Source organism: Chiloscyllium plagiosum, unplaced genomic scaffold (assembly GCF_037043375.1).
Source record: "Chiloscyllium plagiosum isolate Xiang-an unplaced genomic scaffold, Cpla_swu_hap1 HiC_scaffold_14, whole genome shotgun sequence".
In the NCBI taxonomy this organism is placed as follows: domain Eukaryota; kingdom Metazoa; phylum Chordata; class Chondrichthyes; order Orectolobiformes; family Hemiscylliidae; genus Chiloscyllium; species Chiloscyllium plagiosum.
Genome location: NW_028270152.1, coordinates 13,621,986 through 13,645,159, shown reverse-complemented (window position 1 = coordinate 13,645,159; position 23,174 = coordinate 13,621,986). Strand labels below are relative to the sequence as shown.

Sequence of the window (23,174 nt, the reverse complement as noted above, 5' to 3'; positions counted from 1 at the left end):
TGATTAGGAGGAGGAATTGATTTGATCAGGAGGAGGAATTGATTTAATAAGGGAGAGGATTTGATTTGATCAGGAGGAGGAATTGATTTGATAAGGGAGAGGAATTGATTTGATCAGGAGGAGGAATTGATTTGATTAGGAGGAGGAACTGATTTGATGAGGAGAAGGAATTGATTTGATAAGGAAGAGGAATTGATTTGATTAGGAGAAGGAATTGATTTGATTAGGAGAAGGAATTGATTTGATCAGGAGGCGGATTTGATTTGATTAGGAGGAGGAATTGATTTGATAAGGAAGATGAATTGATTTGATTAGGAAGAGGAATTGATTTGATTAGGTGGAGGAATTGATTTGATTAGGAGAAGGAATTGATTTGATCAGGAGGAGGAATTGATTTGATAAGGAAGAGGAATTGATTTGATCAGGAGGAGGAATTGATTTGATTAGGAGGAGGAATTGATTTGATTAGGAAGAGGAATTGATTTGATCAGGAGGAGGAATTGATTTGATTAGGAGGAGGAATTGATTTGATGAGGAGAAGGAATTGATTTGATCAGGAGGAGGAATTGATTTGATAAGGAAGAGGAATTGATTTGTTAGGAGGAGGAATTGATTTGATTAGGAAGTGGAATTGATTTGATCAGGAGGAGGAATTGATTTGATTAGGAGGAGGATTTGATTTGATTAGGAGGAGGAATTGATTTGATAAGGAAGAGGAATTGATTTGATTAGGAGGAGGAATTGATTTGATTAGGAAGAGGAATTGATTTGATTAGGAGGAGGAATTGATTTGATTAGGAGGAGGAATTGATTTGATTAGGAAGAGGAATTGATTTGATCAGGAGGAGGAATTGATTTGATTCGGAGGAGGATTTGATTTGATTAGGAGGAGGAATTGATTTGATAAGGAAGAGGAATTGATTTGATTAGGAGGAGGAATTGATTTGATTAGGAAGAGGAATTGATTTGATCAGGAGGAGGAATTGATTTGATTAGGAGGAGGAATTGATTTGATTAGGAGAAGGAATTGATTTGATCAGGAGGAGGAATTGATTTGATTAGGAGAAGGAATTGATTTGATTAGGAAGAGGAATTGATTTGATTAGGAGGAGGAATTGATTTGCTAAGGAAGAGGAATTGATTTGATTAGAAGGAGGAATTGATTTGATAAGGAGGAGGAATTGAATTGATAAGGGAGAGGAATTGATTTGATTAGGAGGAGGAATTGATTTGATTAGGAGGAGAAATTGATTTGATCAGGAGGAGGAATTGATTTGATAAGGGAGAGGATTTGATTTGATCAGGAGGAGGAATTGATTTGATAAGGAGGAGGAATTGATTTGATTAGGAGGAGGAATTGATTTGATTAGGAGGAGGAATTGATTTGATCAGGAGGAGGAATTGATTTAATAAGGGAGAGGATTTGATTTGATCAGGAGGAGGAATTGATTTGATAAGGGAGAGGAATTGATTTGATCAGGAGGAGGAATTGATTTGATTAGGAGGAGGAACTGATTTGATGAGGAGAAGGAATTGATTTGATAAGGAAGAGGAATTGATTTGATTAGGAGAAGGAATTGATTTGATTAGGAGAAGGAATTGATTTGATCAGGAGGCGGATTTGATTTGATTAGGAGGAGGAATTGATTTGATAAGGAAGATGAATTGATTTGATTCGGAGGAGGAATTGATTTGATTAGGAGAAGGAATTGATTTGATCAGGAGGAGGAATTGATTTGATTAGGAGAAGGAATTGATTTGATTAGGAAGAGGAATTGATTTGATTAGGAGGAGGAATTGATTTGCTAAGGAAGAGGAATTGATTTGATTAGAAGGAGGAATTGATTTGATAAGGAGGAGGAATTGATTTGATAAGGGAGAGGAATTGATTTGATTAGGAGGAGGAATTGATTTGATTAGGAGGAGGAATTGATTTGATCAGGAGGAGGAATTGATTTGATAAGGGAGAGGATTTGATTTGATCAGGAGGAGGAATTGATTTGATAAGGAGGAGGAATTGATTTGATTAGGAGGAGGAATTGATTTGATTAGGAGGAGGAATTGATTTGATCAGGAGGAGGAATTGCTTTAATAAGGGAGAGGATTTGATTTGATCAGGAGGAGGAATTGATTTGATAAGGGACAGGAATTGATTTGATCAGGAGGAGGAATTGATTTGATTAGGAGGAGGAACTGATTTGATGAGGAGAAGGAATTGATTTGATAAGGAAGAGGAATTGATTTGATTAGGAGAAGGAATTGATTTGATTAGGAGAAGGAATTGATTTGATCAGGAGGCGGATTTGATTTGATTAGGAGGAGGAATTGATTTGATAAGGAAGATGAATTGATTTGATAAGGGAGAGGAATTGATTTGATTAGGAGGAGGAATTGATTTGATTAGGAGGAGGAATTGATTTGATCAGGAGGAGGAATTGATTTGATAAGGGAGAGGATTTGATTTGATCAGGAGGAGGAATTGATTTGATAAGGGAGAGGAATTGATTTGATCAGGAGGAGGAATTGATTTGATTAGGAGGAGGAACTGATTTGATGAGGAGAAGGAATTGATTTGATAAGGAAGAGGATTTGATTTGATTAGGAGAAGGAATTGATTTGATTAGGAGAAGGAATTGATTTGATCAGGAGGCGGATTTGATTTGATTTGGAGGAGGAATTGATTTGATAAGGAAGATGAATTGATTTGATTAGGAAGAGGAATTGATTTGATTAGGAGGAGGAATTGATTTGATTAGGAGAAGGAATTGATTTGATCAGGAGGAGGAATTGATTTGATAAGGAAGAGGAATTGATTTGATCAGGAGGAGGATTTGATTTGATTAGGAGGAGGAATTGATTTGATCAGGAGGAGGAATTGATTTGATTAGGAGAAGGAATTGATTTGATTAGGAAGAGGAATTGATTTGACCTGGAGGAGGAATTGATTTGATTAGGAGGAGGAATTGATTTGATTAGGAGAAGGAATTGATTTGATCAGGAGGAGGAATTGATTTGATAAGGAAGAGGAATTGATTTGATCAGGAGGAGGATTTGATTTGATTAGGAGGAGGAATTGATTTGATCAGAAGGAGGAATTGATTTGATTAGGAGAAGGAATTGATTTGATTAGGAAGAGGAATTGATTTGATCTGGAGGAGGAATTGATTTGATTAGGAGGAGGAATTGATTTGATTAGGAGAAGGAATTGATTTGATCAGGAGGAGGAATTGATTTGATAAGGAAGAGGAATTGATTTGTTAGGCGGAGGAATTGATTTGATTAGGAAGTGGAATTGATTTGATTAGGAAGAGGAATTGATTTGATTCGGAGGAGGATTTGATTTGATTAGGAGGAGGAATTGATTTGATAAGGAAGAGGAATTGATTTGATTAGGAGGAGGAATTGATTTGATTAGGAAGAGGAATTGATTTGATCAGGAGGAGGAATTGATTTGATTAGGAGGAGGAATTGATTTGATTAGGAGAAGGAATTGATTTGATCAAGAGGAGGAATTGATTTGATTAGGAGAAGGAATTGATTTGATTAGGAAGAGGAATTGATTTGATTCGGAGGAGGAATTGATTTGCCAAGGAAGAGGAATTGATTTGATTAGAAGGAGGAATTGATTTGATAAGGAGGAGGAATTGATTTGATAAGGGAGAGGAATTGATTTGATTAGGAGGAGGAATTGATTTGATTAGGAGGAGGAATTGATTTGATCAGGAGGAGGAATTGATTTGATAAGGGAGAGGATTTGATTTGATCAGGAGGAGGAATTGATTTGATAAGGGAGAGGAATTGATTTGATCAGGAGGAGGAATTGATTTGATTAGGAGGAGGAACTGATTTGATGAGGAGAAGGAATTGATTTGATAAGGAAGAGGATTTGATTTGATTAGGAGAAGGAATTGATTTGATTAGGAGAAGGAATTGATTTGATCAGGAGGCGGATTTGATTTGATTTGGAGGAGGAATTGATTTGATAAGGAAGATGAATTGATTTGATTAGGAAGAGGAATTGATTTGATTAGGAGGAGGAATTGATTTGATTAGGAGAAGGAATTGATTTGATCAGGAGGAGGAATTGATTTGATAAGGAAGAGGAATTGATTTGATCAGGAGGAGGATTTGATTTGATTAGGAGGAGGAATTGATTTGATCAGGAGGAGGAATTGATTTGATTAGGAGAAGGAATTGATTTGATTAGGAAGAGGAATTGATTTGATCTGGAGGAGGAATTGATTTGATTAGGAGGAGGAATTGATTTGATTAGGAGAAGGAATTGATTTGATCAGGAGGAGGAATTGATTTGATAAGGAAGAGGAATTGATTTGTTAGGCGGAGGAATTGATTTGATTAGGAAGTGGAATTGATTTGATCAGGAGGAGGAATTGATTTGATTAGGAGGAGGATTTGATTTGATTAGGAGGAGGAATTGATTTGATAAGGAAGAGGAATTGATTTGATTAGGAGGAGGAATTGATTTGATTAGGAAGAGGAATTGATTTGATTAGGAGGAGGAATTGATTTGATTAGGAGGAGGAATTGATTTGATTAGGAAGAGGAATTGATTTGATCAGGAGGAGGAATTGATTTGATTAGGAGGAGGATTTGATTTGATTAGGAGGAGGAATTGATTTGATAAGGAAGAGGAATTGATTTGATTAGGAGGAGGAATTGATTTGATTCGGAAGAGGAATTGATTTGATCAGGAGGAGGAATTGATTTGATTAGGAGGAGGAATTGATTTGATTAGGATAAGGAATTGATTTGATTAGGAGAAGGAATTGATTTGATTAGGAAGAGGAATTGATTTGATCAGGAGGAGGAATTGATTTGATTAGGAAGAGGAATTGATTTGATTAGGAGGAGGAATTGATTTGATTCGGAAGAGGAATTGATTTGATCAGGAGGAGGAATTGATTTGATTAGGAGGAGGAATTGATTTGATTAGGATAAGGAATTGATTTGATTAGGAGAAGGAATTGATTTGATTAGGAAGAGGAATTGATTTGATTAGGAGGAGGAATTGATTTGATTAGGAAGAGGAATTGATTTGATTAGGAGGAGGAATTGATTTGCTAAGGAAGAGGAATTGATTTGATTAGGAGGAGGAATTTATTTGATAAGGAAGAGGAATTGATTTGATTAGGAGGAGGAATTGATTTGATTAGGAGAAGGAATTGATTTGATTAGGAGGAGGAATTGATTTGATTAGGAAGAGGAATTGATTTGATCAGGAGGAGGAATTAATTTGATAAGGGAGAGGAATTGATTTGATTAGGAGAAGGAATTGATTTGATCAGGAGGAGGAATTGATTTGATCAGGAGGAGGAATTGATTTGATTAGTAGGAGGAATTGATTTGATAAGGGAGAGGAATTGATTTGATCAGGAGGAGGAATTGATTTGATAATGGAGAGGAATTGATTTGATCAGGAGGAGGAATTGATTTGACTAGTAGGAGGAATTGATTTGATAAGGGAGAGGAATTGATTTGATCAGGAGGAGGAATTGATTTGATAAGGGAGAGGAATTGATTTGATTAGGAGAAGGAATTGATTTGATCAGGAGGAGGAATTGATTTGATCAGGAGGAGGAATTGATTTGATTAGGAGGAGGAATTTATTTGATCAGGAGGAGGAATTGATTTGATTAGGAGGAGGAATTGATTTGATTAGGAGGAGGAATTGATTTGATAAGGAAGAGGAATTGATTTGATTAGGAGGAGGAATTGATTTGATCAGGAGGAGGAATTGATTTGATTAGGAAGAGGAATTGATTTGATTTGGTCTATACTGTTGTAATAAAGAAGCATAAGAGGCGATCTTATTGAAACATGCAAGCCTTTTGGATCTTGACAAGGTAGATACAGAAAGGTTGCTTCCCATTGTGAAAGAGTCTAGGCCAGAGGGTACAACCTCAGAATAAGGATTGCCCATTTAAAACAGAGATGAGGAGGAATTTCTTTTCTCAGAGGGTTGTGAATCTGTAGAGTTCGTTACTGCAGAAGGATATCAAGGCTGGGTCATTAAACATACTGAGATAGGGAGATTTTTCTCATCACTAAAGGAATCAAGGGTTATAGGGAAAGGGTAGAAATGTGGAGTTGAGGATTATCAGGTCAGCCATGGTCTCAATGTGTTGAATACCTACTTCTGCTCCTACGTGAAACTGAGGACTGCAGATGCTCGAGATTAGAGTTGAGAGTGTGGTGCTGGAAAAGCACAGCATGAGCAGCAGGAAAATCGATGTTTCAGGCAAAAGCCCTTCATGAGAAAGCTTCTGCTCCTACGATTTATAGTCTTTAGTTGTGATTGAATAAATCTTGAGATTGATTGTGGTAATGCTGGAGAAACTAAGCAGGTCCAGCAGCAGATGTTGCATTTTTCCAGTATTTTCTCTGCTTGTCTCAGGTGTCTCAGGTATTTGAAATACACTCCACTCCAAATTGACCACCACCTGAAGGGCAATTAGGGATAAGTGATAATTGCTTGTTTAATTAATGACATCTACATTCTGTTCTATGTTCTTTAAGGTTCTATATTCCAAGAATCTAAGCTGACACTCCAAACTACTCTCAATTATGTCACCACAGAGGAGGGGCTGCATTGTTAGAAGTGTTACCTTTCAAATGAGATATCAAACCTTGGTAGCACAGAGGCAAATAAACTTATTCCCAATATTTGTGGTCCAACAGCATAACATGATGTGGCCATTTATCTAATTTCTGTTTGAGGGAGGTTACTGCCTACAATTGGTTGCCACATTCCCTCCTTTGTACATAGTGACTAGATTTCAGAAGTATTTAATTGGCTTAAAGTGCTGTGAGGCATTGAACAATGCAATAAAAATGCATGTCACTCACCTTTGACCCATCCAGTCCAATCCTAAACATTGACAGAGCTTCACTTCAACCCTGGAACTGACTGGTTCTTGGATCCATCTCACAAGTGAAAATAAAAGAAATAAATAAATAAGGATTGGGAAATTATTCTGTCTGACCTTATTCTGTCTGGGGCTTGGGCTATGTGGGAATGTGTCACACACCAAGCCCCTCTATTCCCAGAGTTAACGCCAATGTGAAAATGTTTAGTTCAACTACCAAGTTACATCCAAAGAGTATATGCCAACAGGTTTGTTTACTTAACCAGAGGGAAACTACTTAATTATGGATAACTTGTCTTTAACTGATGGTAACAAAGAAATGCAATTTACTGACTTAAAGCTCTATGACTAAACTTTCTTAACTACACGTGCACATAATTATAAAGAGACACACATAAAGACAAGGATTAAGAAAAAGTGATAACATGATTGGATAGTATCAATCTGGAGTACAGGACACAGTGAGTAGTTTTAGTTCAGTATCTTCCATTACAACATTTAAGAAATATTCAGATGAACGGTGGAAAGGATATAGCATACAAGGCCATGAGCCAAGTGCTATGAACCGAGATAAAAATAATTCGGTTCAGACTGATGGGCCAAAGGGCATCTTTCCATATTGTGATGTTATATGACTCTATGTCTATCTTTTCACAGAAGACATAGACTCAGCACATGCAAACGGGAAGTAGGTGAAAATGTTCAGCACTCCGGCCATTAACTCCTTCCTTGGAGTGAGGAGGTCTAACAGGAGCAGCACTACAAACGAATGCCAATATGGGGAAGGAGGAAAGAAAAACAGAAACACGTAGAACTGCCTGTTCCACAAAATAGTGAGTGCTGACACACGTAGTGGGCAGAAAAAAAGATAACTTGCTCGAGGGAATGGAGTTCAAAAGCAAGCAAGCTTTGCTACAATTGTACGGGGCATTGATGGGACTCCATTTAAAATGATGTGCAGAATTTTGGTGACCTCCCTTAAGGAGTTACATATTTGCAAACGGAAACAGTTCTGAGAAAGTTTGTTTTGTCGCTGGAATGAGTCATTGTCTTATACATAAAGGTTCATCTTGTATTCTTTGGAGTTTTGAAGGGATCAGAGGTGATCTTATTGAAGCCAGTAGGATCCTGAGGGGGCTTGATAGGGTAAACATTGAGACGATGTTTTCACTCACTGGGAAATCAAAAACTAGGAAGCACAGGGTAAAGTGTTTCCCGTGCAAGACGACAATAGGTAATATTTTGTCTTTTGAAGGGTCTTCAAATCTTCAGAATTATCTTCCCCAGAGATTTTGCTTTCACCTGATAATGGGAGGTGAATGTTGCTGGAAAGGCCAGCACTTCCCTAACTGACCTGAATGGTTTGCACTTGCATTCCAGAGAGAGCAACATGTTGCTGTAGGCCTGGAGTCCTGGGTAGATCAGAAATGGCAGTTTTCCTTCCCCAAAGACCAGTATGAGGTGGGCTTTTTAATGACCACTGACTGTAGTTCTATCACATCACCACAGAGTGTAGCTTTCAATTCCACATCTATTGATTTGAATTATTGAGTCCAGCAGATGCTCAGCTGTACGGGGTAAGAGTAAGGGTAGGAGAATGGAATTACAATACGAGAAGGCAATGTACCCTGTAAGCTGTGCGGCCACATTGCTGCTCTGAAGTTCCATGTACACTGTTAGCCTCCCAATGCATTGCTTTCTGGTTTGCCAAGCACATATCTTGGTGACCTGCACACCGAGTAAACTGGGATTAACTGAGCAGACTAGGATTAACTGAGTAGACTGGGATTAATTGAGCAGACTGGGATTATATTCATTGGAATTTAGAAAAATGAGAGGTTTGTTTAGATTTCTTACAGTGTGAAAACAGGCCCTTCGGCCCAAAAGGTCCACACTGACCCGCCATCCAGACGAATTCCCCTACATTTACCCCATCACCTAATGCTACGGGCAATTTAGCATGGCCAATTCACCTAACCTGCACATTTTTGGACTGTGGGAGGAAACTCACACAGACACAGGGAGAACATGCAAATTCCACACAGTCTATCACCTGAGGCCGGAATTGAACCCAGGTCTCTGGCGCTGTGAGGCAGCAGTGCTAACCACTGTGCCACCATACCACCCATGTATCTCACAAGGAACATATAAAATTATGAAGGGAATAGATAAGAAAGAAGTAGAACAAATGTTTCCAATGGCATTTGAAACTAAGACAAGATGGCATAGTCTCAAGATTAGGGGGAGCAGATTTAGGACTGAATTGAAAAGGAACTTATTCATCCAAATAATTGTTAATGTATGGAATTCCTTGCCCAGTGAAGTAGTTGACGCTACTTCAGGAAATGTTTTTAAAGCTAAGATCGATATTTTTTGAACAATAAAGGAATTAAGGGATCTGGTGAGAGGGTGAGCAGGTGGAGCTGACTCCACGAAAAGATCAGCCGTGATCCTTTTGAATGGTGGAGCAGGCTCGATGGGCTGGATGGCCTACTCCTGCTCCTAGTTCTTATGTTCTTAAAAGAATATTGGTCAGACAGGATTCCACTGTTGGACGATTAGACTGGCATTTCGATGGCCGCGCACGTGACTCCAAGACAGTATGGTGCTTCCCCGGTGCCAGGGTAATGGATGTTATGAGGCAGCTGCAGGACATTCACCTGGGGGGGGGGGGGGAGGGTGATCAGCCAAAGGTCATTGTCCATGCTGGGATCAATGGAGATGAGATCTTTCTAGCAGGTTTAAAGGAACCAGGTAGGAAATTGAAAGACACGATCTCTAAAGCAATAGTTCCTGGGTTATCCCCAGTCCCACATGCTATGGTAAAGAACTGAGCAATTCAACATTTGGCTAGAAAGCTGGATTAGGATGGTGGGCATTAGATTTCTGGGGCATTGGAACTAAGTCAAGGGAAGATGGGAATGAACACAAACCAGGTGGCCTATACCTGAACAAGACTGGGATAAATATTCTTGCAGAGAGGTTTGCTAGAGTTGCTGGGGATGGTTTAAACTAGATTGGTAGGGGATGGGTAAATTCAGAGCAGCGAATGGAAGTCAGAAACTTCAGATGTTACAAAATACGCATCAAAGAAAATTAGCAGAATTAAAAGCTATCGAAGAAAAAGCAAGAAATAAAGCCAATGAGCTGACTGCACAAATACATGACTGCAGGGTATCATTGTTAAAATCGAAACTTGACTTAGAGGAGCAAGGATGGCAACTCAGTATCCCTGGATATCAGGTTTCCAGGCAAGATGGAAGAGGGGTTTATAAAAGATGGGGTGATAGTATCATTGGTTAAGGAATCATCAATAGTTGTGAGGAGGGAAGCATTTTTCAATCAACCTGTTTCGGGATGTTATTACACACCTCTAGACTTGAATCCATGCCTCCTGTATCAGAGGTAGGGTCACTACCACTGTACCTCAAGAGACCCCAGCTGGAAGGAGGGATGATATAGGCAATTAGGCAAATTAAGCAAAACTTAGTTGAACTCAGAAACAAAAAGAGAGGCAGCCACACTGTTAGGTTTGTATTAGAGACCCCTGAATGGGATGGGTGGGGGGAATGACAGGGGCAAATACCTGGGCAGATTTATGAATCATAGAATCTCTACATCGTGGAAGCCAACCATTCATTCCACATTAATGCTCCGAAGAAAATCCCACCACACCCAACTTCCTACCGTATAACCCTGTATTTCCCATGGCTGACCCACCTAGCCTGCACATCCCAGGACATCATGGGCAATTTCCCATGGCCAATCCACCAGAGCCTACACATCTTTGAACCGTGGGTGGCAAACTGGAACACCTGGAGCAAACACATGCAGACACAGAAGGAGAGTGTGCAAACTCCACACAGACGGCTACCTGAGACTGGGGATCGAACTGGGGTCCCTGGTGCTGTGAGGCAGCAGTGCTAACCACTGAACCACCATGAGTGCAAGAACATAGGGCAATAACAGTTGAGATTTCACATACCCCAATACCATCTGGATACAAACAGTGTGAAAGACATAGATGTCACAAAGTTCTTGAAATGCATTCAAGAGAACCTTTAAGCCACGAGTCCACTGACAGAAGGACTTTCAGAAGGTGTGCTGATAAGTGAATGAACAAGAAGCAGATGACCATTTTGGAGATAGTGATTACAATACAATTTGATTTAACATCATATGGAAAGGGACAAAGAGCAGTTCTAAATTGGGGAAATGCAAACTCTAAAACATTGAGCGATGATCTGGCAAAAGTATTGGGACTTGAAGGACAGTCAGTGACAGGTCAGAGGGGAGCATACATTACTAAGATCCTACAAGCACAATATAGACTTATCCTACAAAGATGGCCTGCTTCCACACTGTAGGGATTCTGTGAAATACTGGACTGACTTATCTGAAAATGAATGAATCACCAACGTTAGATGAATTGAATTCGAGGCTGTTAAATGAAACCAGAGAGGAAATAGTGAATGCTCTAAGGATCCAGATATGGTCAAGCTACCAGAGGATTGACATATCTGTAAATACTGTAAATATTTAAAATGGGTGCAAGGGACAGGCCAAATAATTATAAGCCGGTCAATCTGACCTCAGTGATGGATAAATTACTAAAAAGAGTTTTGAGAGATAAGGCTGACAGCTACTTGGAACGGCACAGATTTCCCCTGGATAATTAATGTGGTTTTATTAAGTGAAGATCTTATCTTGCCAAGCTAATTCAAAGTTTTGCGGGAGTGGAAAAGTCTGAGAGTAGTGCAATGGGTGTTGACTACATGGATTTGAGTGAGGCCTTTGATAGGGTTCCACATGACAGGATGATCAGAAAAACTGAAGCCCATGAGACACAAGGAAGAACATTGCATTGGATCTAAACTTGGTTCAGTGACAGGAAAGAAAGAGTAATGATTAATGGCTGTTTTTATGAATAGACAGCAGTTTCCAGTGGTATTACACTGGACTTTTGAAGTCTGTAGTATTTATTAATGACTCCGGCTTCAATGTGGGAGGTCTGATTAGGAAATTTGCAAACAACGCAGTAATTGGCCATGTCACTAGTGAAGAGGCAGGAAGATTGCACTGGTTTGGTTGATTGAGCAGAGAAGTGCAAAATAAAATTAAATTCAGAGAAGTAAGAGACAATGCATTTGGGGAGGGCAAAAGTAAACAAGGAATACAAAATAATAGATGGAGAGGAATGTAAAAGGACTAGTCTCTATTATTGATGAAGCAGAATGTCACAGCTGCACAAAGAGAGGACATCTTGGAGAACTCATCCAACAAGACCTTATGGGTAGAACTTAGGATTTAAAAAAGTGCAATCACTATGATATGGTTATATTGTAGGCCCCTCCCAACAGGTAGTGGGAGACTGGGGAACAGATATGTAGGCAGATCATGGAAAGATGATGCATGATTTTTGCAACACTCTGGAAAATTGCCTCGAAATGTCCTGTACATAAAAAGCAGGACAGATCCAACCCGGCCAATTACCACCCCATTAATCTACCCTTGATCATCAGTAAAGTGATGGAAGATCTGGGCTATCAAGCAGCATCTGCTCAGCTACCACCTGCTCAGTGACGCCCAGCTTGGGTTCCGCCAGGGCCACTCAGCTCCTGACCTCACCATTACAGCCTTGGTTCAAACTTGGACAAAAAGAGGTGAGGTGAGGGTGACAGCAGAATGTGTTAAGTGTATCCAGGAGGATTTATTGAAACAAAATGTAGATAGTCCAACAAGGGAAGGAATTGCACCAAACCTTGTATTGGGGAATTGGATTGGGAGTGGCTGTTTGAGGGTAAATCCACAACTGACATGGAGGAGTCTTTTAAAGACCAGTTGATCAGAACTCTAAAATAAAAAGGAAGCATATGAAAGGTTTAGAAAACTGAAATCAGACAAGCAATATAAAGGAAGCAGGAAACAAGGAATTACAAGAGTTAAAAGGGTCCATCAAATGACCTTGGCAAGTAGAAGAAAGGAGCATCCCAAGTCATATAATACATACATTAGGAGCCAGGGGCTAACTAGGAGAAGGGTAGGTCCATGTAAGCACAAAGGAGGACATTAATGCATGGAACCAGAGGACACGGGGGAGGCCCGTAATGAGTATTTAGCATCAATATTAAACATAGAGGATGTAGGATTAGGGAAGGGTATATTGATATTCTTGGGCATATTGATATTAAGAAAGAGGAGCTGTTCAGTATCTTGAAAAACGTTAAGGTAGATAAGACCCCCAGGAAGGATTTATCCCAGGATACTGAAGGATGAAAGGGAGGAAATTTCTGGGAGTTCGACAAAGATCTTTCTATCCTCTTTAGCCATAGCTGAGGTCCCAGAAGACTGGAGAATAGCCAATGTTGTTCCTATGTTTAAGAAGGACAACAGGGGTAATCCAGGAAAGTATAGCCCAGTGAGCCTTACATCAGTGGCAGTGACATTATTGGAGAAAACTCTTAGGGGCAGAATGTATCCACATTAGGTGAAGGGAGAACTCCTTAGGGATAGTCAGCATGGCTTTATGCGAGGGAGGACATTTTGCACATATTTGATTGAGTTTTTGAAGGAGTGGTGGGATGATTGACAAGGGTAAAATAGTGGATGATGTCTGCATGGACTTTATTAAAGCATTTGACAAGGTCCCTCATAGTAGATGGCTCAGAAGATTAATGTGCATGGGATCCACAGCGAGTTGGTATATAGAACATAGAACAAAGAATATTACAGTGCAGTACAGGCCCTTCGGCCCTCAATGTTGCGCCTACCTGTGGAACTAAGCTGAAGCCCATCTATCCTACACTATTCCATTTCATCCAAATGTTTATCCAATGACCATTTAAATCCCCTGCAAGTTGATGAGTCTACTACTGTTGCTGGCAGTGCATTCCACACTCCTATTACTCTCTGAGTAACGAAACTACCTCTGACATCTGTCCTATATCTATCACCCCTTAATTTAAAGCTATAAAATTGGAAACAATTTGTAAATTAGATACAAAATTGGTTAGGCCATAGAAGACAGAGGATAGTTGTGGAGGGTTGCTTTTCTTACTGGAGATCTGTGACCAGTGGTGTTCCACAAGGATCAATGCCGGGAACTCTGTTTGTAATTTATATAAATGAGTTGGATGAAAATGTAGGTGGTCTGATTAGGAAGCTCACAGATGACATGAAAATTGATGGAGTTGTAGATGAAGGTTGTCAAAGGCTACAGCAGGATATAGACCAGTTGGAAAGTTGGATGGAGAAGTAGCAGATGGAGTTTAATCCGGATAGTCTGAGCTGATGCATTTTGTGAGATCAAACTCAAGAAGGAAGTATACAGTAAATGGCAGAACTCTTCACATATTGGGGTGCAAGTCCATAGCTTCCTGAAAGTGGCAATGCAAGTGGATAAAGAAGGCAGATGGTATGCCTGCTTTTAACAGTCAGAGCACTGAGTATAAAAGTTGGTAAGTCAAGTTGCAACTGTGTAAAACTTTAGTTAGACCACATTTGGACTATTGTCTGCAGTTTTGATTGCCACTCTGTAGGAAGGACATGAAGGCATTGGACAGAGTACAAAAGAGGTTTACCAGAAAGTTGCCTGGACTGGAGTGAATTAGCTATAAGGAGGGGTTGTACAAACTTGAATTGTTTTCGCGAGAGCACTGGATGCTGAGAGCAACCTGATAGAAGTACATCAAGTTATGAGAGGCATGGATAGGTTGGATAATTGGAGTCTTTTCCACAGGGTAGAAATTCAAATGCTAAGGTCATAGGTTTCATGTGAGAGGGGAAATGTTTAAAAGATATGTATGAGGCAAGTTTTTTATACAAAGGGTAAGTGATGCCTTGAACGTGGTGCCAGGGAAGATAGTAGAAGCAGACACAATAGCAATGTTTAAGAGACATTTAGACTGACACATGAACAGGCGAGGAACATGGACCATGTGCAGACAGATGGGATTAGTTTAGATTGGCATTCTGGTTGGCATGGACATGGTGAGCCAAATGGCCTGTTTCTGTTCTGTGCTGTTGTACGTAATAAACAGGAAGGCATATTGAGACGAGTGTGAGAGACTTGCATGATTGCAGGGGACTGAAAGGTGCAGCAGAGGTAGATGAAGTGGTAAAGAAGGCTTATGGATGCTGACCATTATTGAGTGAGGTATTGAATACAACATCATATAAAAAAGATTATATAAGACATGCGGGTTAAAAAACGTGGCGTTGGAAAAGCACAGCCAGCCAGGCAGCATCTGAGGAGCAGGAGAATTGACGTTTCAAGCATAAGCTCTTCATCGGGACTGAAGATGATGAAGATGATGAAGAGATGAAGACCTTCCTGATGAAGAGCTTATGCTTGAAATGTCGACTATCCTGCTCCTTGGATACTGCCTGACCTGCTGTGCTCTTTTTAACTCTGATCTCCAGCATTCGCAGTACTCAATTTCTCCTATATACGTTATGGATTAGGCCACAGCTCAACTAATGTCTACACTTCTATTTAGCACATCTATAGGAAGGACATAATCCTTGTGGAGAGAATACAGAGGAAACTTACAAAAATGCATCAGGCTTAAAGATTGCAGCGATAAGCAAAGATTAGATAGGCTGGGTTTGTGTTCATTAGAACAATGTACACTGAGTGGTGACCTCATAGAATCCATGCAACCCATCAAGTCCACATGGACTCTCTGAAGAGTATCCCACCAATCCATCCCCTACCCTATCCTTGTAACTCTGCATTTCCCATTGCTGCAACTCACCAAACCTGCACATCCTGGAACACTATGGGCAGTTTAGCACAGCCAATCCACCTAAACTGCACACCTTAAGAGTGTGGGAGAAAACTGGAACACCTGGAGGAAACCCACACAGAAAATATGCAAACTCCACACAGATTGAGGGTGGAATCGAACTTAGCACTGTGATGCAGTAATGTCTGCCACTGAGCTACATGACTTAATCAGCATGCAGGAAATACTGAGGGTTTAGATGGACAGGAAAGTTCAGGAAAGACCTGGTTCCTCTCATGGAAAGATCAATTTCCAGGGGGTAAGGATCGGAGGTAGAAGGGTGAGAGGGGACAGAAGAAAACCCCTTTCCGCCAAGAGAGTAAGGAGGGTCTTCAATTCGCTGCCCAGTGGGTAGTTAACATAGAACTCACATTTGAAAGGAACCTGGATGTACACTTAAAGCAATACATCCTGCAAAGCTAGAGCACCCGGTGCTGCTAGATGGAGTTAGAGTAGACAGCTGGATTACTGAGCCACCACAGAGGCTGAATGGCCTCTTTCCTGTCCTGTAACTTTTTTTTAATCATTCTGGTTTTTCTGCGCTGGTCATGCTGTCTGCCATCTGAGCCCTAAAGTCTGGACATGAAACAAATCACTGTGGACGCTGGAAATCTTAAACAAACACAGACATTGCTGGAGAAACTCAGCAGCTCTGATGATATCAGTGGGGACAAAGCAGAGTCAGTGCTTTGGGTCCTTCTTTAGAACTCAGAGTTTTGCTTTAGTTTTTATTCCCAAAGGGCTGGGGTTCTCTCTCTCTCAACATTTCTGCCTCTGTCCTCCTCTTTCTTCCTTTACGACACATCTTTTTAGTCTCCTGCCTTATAGCCACTATGTGTGGCTTGGCAACAAATTATGTTCGGTAATAATCTTATGAGGTGGTTGTGAATCCTGCTATATAAAGACACTAATGTCCACAAGATGTTTTACTTTAAATGTATGCACCAGGTCTTTCCTCCATCCACTTGCTAGTTTAGGTATCCCCTCAGCCTGTATTCCTTTCCAGATCTTTGCAGCATTAGTTTTCCCTGAAAAGCCTGAAATATGAAACAAACTTGGCGCTGGTCTAGAAGCTTCTACCATCATTCCACAAGGTTCCGAGATTTCCACCATTGCAGGATTGTGACTGATTTCCCAGGATTAACACATCTTGGTTTGTCTGGATAGAATTGAGAAGCCAGCTGTATGTTCCAATACTGACCTGAAGGTTCACTAGATTGGTCCTTGAGATGGGAGGGTTGTCTATGACGAAGGGCTGAGAAAATTGTATGATATTCTCTAGAGTTTAAAAGAATAGCAGATTACCTCATTGAACTGTGAAGAGTCTTGAGAGAATAGACACTGATTGATTCTTCCTGGCTTCCCTCCTGGGGAGTCTAGAACAACACGCCACAGATAAGGGACTAATCATTGAGCACTGAGATCGTAGAACCCCTACAGTGTGCAAATAGGCCATTCGGCCCAACAAGTCCACACTGACTCTCCGAAGAGCATTCCACCCAGACTCACCACCCTACCCTATCTCTGTAACCCCGCATTTGCCATGGCTCATCCACCTAACCTACAGATCCCTGGGCACTATGGGCAATTTAGCATGGCCAATTCACCCTCACCTGCACATCTTTGGACTGTGGGAGGAAAGAGCTGAAAAATGTGTTGCTGGAAAAGCGCAGCAGGTCAGGCAGCATCCAAGGAGCAGGAGAATCGACGTATCGGGCATAAGCCCTTCTTCAGGAATGAGGAAGATGTGCCAAGCAGGCTAAGATAAAAGGTAGGGAGGAGGGACTTGGGGGAGGGGCGTTGGGAATGCGATAAGTGGAAGGAGGTTAAGGTGAGAGTGATAGGCCGGAGAGGGGGTCGGGCCGGAGAGGTCGGGAAGAAGATTGCAGGTCAACAAGGCGGTGCTGAGTCTGAGGTTTGGCACTGAGATAAGGTGGGGGGAGGGGAAATGAGGAAGCTGGAGAAATCTGCATTCATCCTTTGTGGTTGGAGGGTTCCTAGGCGGAAGATGAGGCGCTCTTCCTCCAGCCGTCGTGTTGCCATGGTCTGGCGATGGAGGAGGCCAAGGACCTGCATGTCCTTGGCGGAGTGGGAGGGGGTGTTAAAGTGTTCAGCCACGGGGCGATTGGGTTGGTTGGTGCTGGTGTCCCAGAGGTGTTCTCTGAAATGTTCCACAAGTAGGTGACCTGTCTCCCCAATGTAGGGGAGGCCACATCGGGTGCAGCGGATGCAGTAAATGATGTGTGTGGAGGTACAGATGAATTTGTGATGGATATGGAAGGATCCCTTGGGGCCTCGGAGGGAGGTGTGGGCACAAGTTTTGCATTTCTTGCGGTTGCAGGGGATGGTGCAGGGAGTGGACGTTGGGTTGGTGGGGGGTGTGGACCTGACGAGGGAGTCGCGGAGGGAGTAGTCTTTCGGGAACGCTGATAGGGGAGCGGAGGGAAATATATCCTTGGTGATGGAGTCTGTTTGGAGGTGACGGAAATGACGTCATTTCATCTTCCGCCTAGGAACCCTCCAACCACAAGGGATGAATGCAGATTTCTCTAGCTTTCTCATTTCCCCTCCCCCCACCTTATCTCATCTCTCACTGCACCCCCCCAGGTCATCTCCACTGTGGGAGGAAACTCGCACAGACATAGGGGGGAATGTACAAACTCCACACAGACGGCCAACGCTGTGAGACAACAGTGCTAACCACTGTGCCGCCAAGATAAAGAAAAGTTTCTTCACTTCAAAGGGTTGTGTGAAGACTTGGAATTGTCTCCCCCAGAGGGTTGTAAATGCTCCATTGTTGAGAATATTTAAGGCCAAAATAGAGAGAGTGTTGGTCTTTTAGGGAATCAAGGGATGCAGGAGGGTGTGGGAAAGTGGGATTGGGGTAGAAGGTTGACTCTGATCTTACTAATTGATGGAGCAGCCTGCCTGGTCTGTTCTTGCTCCTATTTCTTACGTTCTTATGAAAGGCCTCCTGAATTGCATCAGTAGACAATTACCTGGTTGTCTACTTGTGTTTAACTGTCTCTAGGGACAAACACACAGATTGCTGAAAAGGCTCAGCACGTCTGGCAGCATCTGAGAGAGAAATCTGAGTTAACGTCTCAGGTCCGGTGACCCTTCCTCAGAACTCAGAACTGTCTCCAGTGATCTGTCCCAGATATGTTAATAGCCTTGCCCATTCAATTAGGATTGAATTAACGGCATAATGCTGGCAACCTACAGTAGCTAGGGTAGCATCCTTCCGGAATCAACCATTTGGGGGAAACATTAATCCATTGGAATCAGTCTGAGTTGCCATGGTGACCAAGCCAGGATTAACTTTGGGAATAAGGAGTGAGTGGCAACTGCCCCTCTGGCTTTGATATTGAGCAAGTTGCAGTCATACTAATGATACCTGGCGCTACAACTGTCAGTGCACAATACGGCAAACCCTGACAATTAGAGTCGCAGAGTCATAAAGATGTTCAGCACGGAAACAGACCCTTCGGTTGATGCTGACCAGATATCCTAAATTCATCTACACCCATTTGCCTGTGCTTGGCCCATATCCCTCCAAACCCTTCCTATTCTTGTATTCATCCAGATGTCTTTTAAATGTTGTAATTATACCAGCCTCCACCACTTCATCTGGCAGCTCATTCCATAATCTCTGCATGAAAAGTTGCCCTTTAGATCCCTTTAATATCTTTCCCCTCTGACCTTTAACCGAAGCTGTCTGGTTTTGGACTCCTCTATCCTGGGGAAAAGACCTTGACTATTCACCCTATCCATGCCCCCATGATTTTATAAACCTCTATAAGTTCACCCCTCAGCCTCCGACGCTCCAGGGAAAACAGCCCCAGCCTGTTCAGCCTCTCCCTGTAGCTCAAATCCTCCAACCCTGGCAACATCCTTGTAAATCTTTTCTGAACCCTTTCAAGTTAAACAACATCCTTCCAATAGCAAGGAGATCAAAATTGAATGCAGTATTCTAAATCACCAGACAAGACAGCAAATTGAAGAGTTATTCAAAGTTACCCAAGTAATTACTCATGAAACACAATTAACAAGCACCATTCAGGTAATAGAATGCCCTATGGTGCTTCACTAGAGCGGTACCAAACAAAATGTGACACTGGGATACACAATGGCCAAACGTTTAGTCAAAGATAGAGGAAAGGGTAAGATAGTGAGATGTGACGGAGGGAATCCAAGAAATTTAAGCACAGGCAGTCTGCGTTTTGGTCAATATGATGGAGCACTTAAAATCAGGGATGCTCAGGAGGTCAGAATTAGAGAAACACGGAGATCTGGGAGGGTTCTTCGGCTGGAGGAGCTTACACAAAAAGGGAAGTCATGGTAGAATTTGAAATTGGGATGAGAATTTTAAAATAGAGTGTTTTATTAACTGGAAACCAAAGTCAGCGAGAAAAGGGATCAAGGCTCAATGTGGTTTGGTGCGAGGTAAAAGCAAGGACTGCAGATGCTGGAAACGTTCTCTAAAGTGCTCTGCTAGGAGATGTCCAGTCTCCCCAATGTAGAGGAGATTGCACCGGGAGCAATGGATACAATAAATGATATTGGTGGATGTGCAGGTAAAACTTTGATGGATGTGGAAGGCTCCTTTGGGGCCTTGGATGGAGGTGAGGAAGGAGGTGTGGGTGCAGGTTTTGCAATTTGTGCGGTAGCAGGGGAAGGTGCCAGGATGGGAGGGTGGGTTGTTGGGGAGCGTGGACCTGACTAGGTAGTCACGGAGGGAATGGTCTTTGCGGAAGGCGGAAAGGGGTGGGGAGGGAAATATATTCCTGGTGGTGGGGTCCGTTTGGAGGTGGCGGAAATGTCGTCGGATGATGTGGTTTAGGCGAAGGTTGGTAGGGTGGAAGGTGAGCACCAGGGGCGTTCTGTCCTTGTTACAGTTGGAGGGGTGGGGTTTGAAGGCTGAGGTGCGGGATGTGGACGAGAAGTTAAGTCATAGACTGCAGAGTTATAAAATGGTATCTAATTTACAGAGGTAGAATATAACAGACCAAACATTGGAATAATTAAGTCTAGAGATAATAACAGAACATACATGTGAGAGATCTATTCAATGAACACAATTCTTATCAAGGTTATAAGGATTAGAACGTTCTAATTAAACACAGCTACTTTTCACCCAAATGTGGGATTTTATAAATCTCTTAAAAACTGTTCATGGCAGCATGGAAGAAGTAGGAGTGTCTTCATGGCAAGGAGATGACAGGCTTGTTGTTTCACACCTGTTGATAATTACTCCAACGGCAGGTGGTGATCTTGTAGGAACCTTCCCTCCTCACGCATCAGCCAACTTCACCTTACAAGTCTGACCATCTTAATAGAATTTTCACTCCTGACTCTCTTGACCGTTACTACTTTCTTTGAAGAAATTGTTGTGGTTAGTTAAAGAATGACAACAGGAACTGCAATCAAGGCCAATGGGCCAGTCCCTGTGTAGGGAATTCCTTGCGATTATGAAGTTATGCCCCAAAATGGCCTCATTGTCAGGAGCTTGTGATGTAGGGAGCTCAGCTCCTGACCATGATTCTTAAACAAGACACCACCTGAGACTGTGCATCTTGATGTAGCATTTGTAGAAAGCACAATTTTGAAGGAAATCAAGTTGATGTTAGCTCTTATTCTCCGTGAGAAAATGGGAAAAAAAAGTCTTTCTTACTGAAACACCCTTTAACACAAAACGTTCTCAAAAGTCCAAACACCATTACACGGAATCAGTTCCTGGTAGAGGTTGATGAATATTATTACAAAGCAAACCTACTTTGAGACTTTTAAGAAAACCCTAAAATAATCTTTCTTTGAACAAATCTTTTGATTGTTTCGTTATTTTTGGAGATATCACTTCCTCTGTTATGGAATTCCCAGGACAGACAATTCCCTGTCACTCAGATTTATAGTGATCATCATTTAGCCAATGTGAAATGTATTGGTGACAGGGACAGATCAGAGTGACTGAGAAAATACTGAGACAGGTTAGAGCGATTGAGTAGCTATTGAGATAGATCAGACTGATTGAGTAGATATTGAGATAGCCATTTAGTGCTACAAAGGTTAAGTATTGCTGACACATTTTGCCAAAACATTTAACTTGCACTCACAGAATCACACAATTATTACGGTGCAGAAAGAGGCCATTCAGCCCATCATGCCTGCACCAGTTCTCTCACCTAAAGCTAGTCTTCTGCCTTTTCCCTGCACATTATTTCTATTCAAATAAGCATCCAATGCCATCCTGAATGCCTCAACTGAACCTAGCCCCACTACATTCCACAGGCACTGCATTCCACACCCTAACTATTTACTGTGTGAAAAAGATTTTTCTCACACCATTCTATCATTACTTGCACATCACTTGAAAACTATAGTCTCTTGTTCTTTTTTTTAATGAATGGGAATGGTTTCTCGCTATCTACTCTGACCAGTTTGCTCCTGATTTCAAAAATCTCCATCAGATCTCATCTCAGTCTACTTCTGTCCAAGAGAAACAGTCTCAGCTTCACAAATCTGTCATCATAAATGACGTTTCTCATTCTTGGAAATACCCCATTGTAAATTGCTTTTGCATTCTCTCTGATGAATTAATGTCTTTCCTACAACAACTGTACACAACATTTCAGCTGAGGTATAACAAGTGTTTTGTACAAGTTCAGCACTACCTCCATGCTCCTGTACTCGATGCCCTCATTAGTAAACATTGTATGCTTTATTTACTGCTCTGTCCACCTGTCCTGGCGCATATACACCCAGGTGTCTCTGCTTCCTGCACCCCTTTTAGAATTGTACTCCCTATTTTATGTTGCCTGTCCATGTTCTTCTGACCAAAGTGCATCACCTTACACTTCTGTACATTGGACTCATCTGCCCCCTCTTCACCCATTCCACCAACTTGGCAATTTTCTTTTAGAATTCCACACTGACCTCTTTACAGTTTATAATTCTTCTAATTCCAATGTCACGGGCCAACTGGATGAATAGTTTTCTTTAGTTACTGTTATAGCTCGCTTTAGTTAAATTCCATCACATTGCACAAAGAATTGCACTATACTTCCTTTCATTCCAGTTACACAAGAGATTGTTTAAATACATGATTCAGACAACGCATTTCATGATAGCGGCAGTTTAATTCCAGGAACTTTTCAAAGCGCCAAGGGATTAATAAATTACTTTATTGTTAGCCACTAGTTCAGAGCCAATTTTCCAGTTAGAGTCTCTATCAGAACTGCACAGGGTGAGCAAGCAGCCTTTTTTCCAAGCTAAAAATGTGTCTCCTATATCACATGGTGGGCATTTTTTCACTACTTCGGTCATAAACCTCCAGCTGTGCCACAGTCTTGTTCCCATTGCCATCTGGTCCTGGCACTTAACAATTGCTGTGACCCCCCAACTCATTGACCCATGAAAAGGTGGGAGTGAGAAGAGAAGAGGGAGGCCTCTGGTGAAGCGTCTGTGTACATTTGTGTGTGTGTGTGTGTGTGTGTATACGCGC

General features: G+C 41.6%; 1 long non-coding RNA gene across 2 annotated transcripts in view; it reads right to left on the bottom strand.

Moving 5' to 3' along the window:
* LOC148147922 (uncharacterized) overlaps positions 1-22,748 on the bottom strand; it is a 38,924-nt gene extending 16,176 nt beyond the window's left edge. The window contains exons 1-3 of one of the 2 annotated variants that reach the window (XR_015759361.1): positions 22,607-22,748; positions 6,868-6,945; positions 6,156-6,461 (exon numbers count right to left, since the gene is read on the bottom strand). This is a non-coding gene — a long non-coding RNA (uncharacterized LOC148147922). Of the gene's footprint in view, positions 1-5,941; positions 6,462-6,867; positions 6,946-22,606 lie in introns of those variants that run through there. The other variant, XR_015759360.1, reaches the window with a different exon arrangement.
* Between the last annotated feature and the right edge of the window lie 426 nt (positions 22,749-23,174).